Consider the following 3,478-nt stretch of genomic DNA (forward strand, 5'->3'; position numbering starts at 1 on the left):
TAAAAACCCTGCTTGAGTCTTTGTGTACTGTCTTGACACAAAAAGTGTTGAACTAGTTACAAGCAATGTACTGTTGCAGTGGACTCTAGCACATTGCTGTTGTCACCAGGCTGTGAGAAGGGAGACTTGTGAGTGAATTCAGAATTTGCAAGTGCTGTGCTTCGGGCAGCATTTTTTGCTTTTAAGGACATAACTCTGAAATCTTGGGGCTACGAGCAGGTCTGGGGGCTGTTAGGGGCTGCATGTTGCCATGAACCACAAAGTTGAGATTTGCGAAGTTGAAATGTGACTTGGAAATAAAATTTAGCAAGATTCACCTAGAATTTTTTCCTGGTTAAAGTGTGGCATAGCCCCAGCTATTTTTAGGTTAAAGATAGTTAAGAAATGTAGGTTTTTTGGCAGCACTATTCCTCCCTCAACAAGACGTGTTTTCACTTTGGCAATTTCAAAGACACTGTAGAATAATAAAGTCAATGAAATGTACAGGGGGCAAAAAAGTGGCACAGTAAAATGAGAATCCCTGAAGATCTTTTGCCAGCTGGTCTGTGCGTGTGTGTGACAGAGTTTTGTCAGTAGTGACCTGAGAAGCAGCTGTAAGGGTTTTGAAAGGCCAGACTCTGACCTATTGCTGTGTGGCAGACTCTGTATTTAAAGAGGACAGCTTGTGTTTAAAACAAAACATGCTGATTCATCTTCAGTAATGGGCTTAGAGTTATTCACAGCTAGACTTAGGAGGGTAATTTTATTTGCCATCCAACACTTTTATTGGGTGCTGCTCGTGTATAAAGAGAAGGTAGTGAGGCTGTGCCACAAGGAAAATTCTTGAAAATTTTATATGTGTGGGTTAATGCACTTTCCCAGCCGACAGGAAAAGGAGATAACTGATATTTCAAGAACAACTTACTTACTGCCTGGTGTCTTGTTGAAACTTTTCAACTGGGTTGCTCTAGGGAAAGAAGAAGTTTCCTTGTCTCTCTAGTTCAGTCAGCTTACAACAGTTATTTTTTAAGGCTGATCATTTGAAAAATATGCTTAGTTACTTTTTTACCTTTAGTTTTCTGTCCATGGATGTGAGGCTGGGTTAGCAGCAGGTGGCTTTATATGTTTGCATGCTCCTGAGAATGTCAATTTCTTCAACAGAAACAAATCTGCAGCTTGCCTATTTATTCCTTAATGAGTCTGACTCTGTTCTGTTAATCTAAACTGTTCTGATTCCTACGCCTTTGAAAATAATACGAGGTGGGCCCGTTTTATTAATTCACATCTCTAATATTTTTACCTCTGTGTAAAGGTATTTAGGGTAGTCTATGGAGAAAAAAAGTTTTCTATATTTGTTTCCTCCCCCCTCCCTCCCCCCAAGTTTTATCCTCATTATTTTGTTTTTTTTTATTTGTGGCTTTATTCCCATGAGTGCAGAAAAAAAAATAGACAGTTGCAAGCATTTTTTCTGAATTTTACTTTGATTGTTGTCAGAACACTTCGTTCAACTTCAAGAAACTGGAGGGGGGAAAAAAATTAAAATTCCAAGAGAGCTAGGCTCTAACTTGTGATTATTTTAATACTGACTGTTCCCATTTCAGGGTGGCATGACGTTAACTACCTTGGAAAAATATTTGTTCTCTTTTGTGGTACTGTGTAGGGTTCTGAACCCTGATAAATATAGGTGATTTTCCTTCAGATGTGTAATATCAGAAACAGGTGATTTATTTCATTTTAAAGAACTGTGATTTTCAAAACATTCTTGTAGTATAAAATACTTGGAACAAAACTGATTGCATGTGCTGGGTGGGTGACTGCTTTATGTTTTGTTTAGTTTAAAGACTTTTTTTTTGTTTTAATTCTCCTTAAAACCTTTGTGTTTCCAAACCTTTTACTTACAACTTTTAGACAAGTGGCAGAACAGAAGCCAGGGTTGTTTGGAACCTGTAATATCCCCATTTATCCCAGAAATTTGGGGTTATTGCGGGGGAATGTATATGTGTATTTTTTTCTTGTTTTAAAAAAATCTTAGTAATGCAGTAGTATGGTAATCCAAAGAGAAACTAGGTTTTTAGTAAATTTGATTTTTACAGAGTTGTTTAAACATTACAATCAAAACATTCTACAAAAATCCTCCAATATTTTATTCACACTATATATGTGCGTGTGAGTGTATTTTAACCTACAGTCTGGCGGGGAGCAAAAGTGTGGGGTTTTTTTTATATTTCCTCCTCCTTTTTGGTCATTTATGCAAATGCTTCTCAAATATACTCAGACTCCCCAGGAATTTCAAACTGGATAAACTTTGAGCTCAAACTGCTTTTCTCAGTTTATCCATTACACAATTACTTTGCATCCTCAAACGATGGGATCTTGTGATCCATGCACTGGCTTTCCCTCGGGTCCCAGCAGGGAGCAAGGTGACGTGTCTGATATTTAAACACGGTGAAGTGAGGTCTCTTAGAAGCTTATTGTCTCGCTGCTGTGAGACTCGACACTTACTTTGTTGAGTCAGTCTAATGCAGCAATTCCAAATGTCATTTAATAATGATCAAACTATTTAGATGGAAGTCAGCCTCATACAGCATGAATGTCAAACATTTATACAGCTCAGCCACAGCTCTTTCAGTGAAAACACTTTGTTACAGAGTGATGATTCCCTCTCTATGGTGTCTGTATGGAGCCATTCCTAGGCAATTTCTCCCATGGTTAACACTGGCTTGGAGATTTCCCAGTTGTCTCAGGTTTTCCCAATAGGCCATTTTATGTGGTGCTTGCTCCATTCTACGAAGGGAGAGGCCATGAGGAAAAACAGGGAAAAAGCATATCATTTGGCTTTTATATTCATATATTTTTCAAAAGGTCACTATAGATGATTTTTCAAGCAAACCGAGGTAACTGACAAGAGTGTATTTATTTCCATGTTATTCAAATGCAAAAAATTTTTTGTAACAGCTTTTTACCTATTAATGCATTTTATGTGGAAATGTGCACTGGGAGAACTCTTAAGCATGATGTTGGGTTCACCTGCTTTATGGGGAATCTGCATTTTGCAGGAGAGCAGAATAACAGCTTGTACAGAGCTTGCATGTTCTCTGATTAGAGAGTGTAAAGATGAAGAGATCAGCAACCACTCCATGGCTAGGATCTGCAGGAAATAGGTAAAATAATTTACCTCCTTTCCCTGCTTACCACTGTCTCCTCAAAATTTGCAACTTTAAGATATGTTTAGCTTTAGACAGTGGAATTTAGAACTGAAAATAGTCTTACCTCCTGTCCCCCATGTTTTTTGAAATGACCTTGTGCATCCTACTCCTGGAATAGACTTTAACCTGGTCTAGTAGGTGGTGTCCCTGCCCATGGCAGGGGGTTGGAACTCGATCTTTAAGGTCCCTTCAAACCTGAACCATTCTATGATTTCCCATTACTTTGTTCTCCTTGTCCCCTGCAGATGAGCTCTGTGTGCAGTCTGCCATCTTCCTCTCTCTGTGTGGTGAGA

The sequence above is a fragment of the Calidris pugnax genome, unplaced genomic scaffold (assembly GCF_001431845.1).
Source record: "Calidris pugnax isolate Ruff unplaced genomic scaffold, ASM143184v1 scaffold188, whole genome shotgun sequence".
Lineage (NCBI taxonomy): Eukaryota > Metazoa > Chordata > Aves > Charadriiformes > Scolopacidae > Calidris > Calidris pugnax.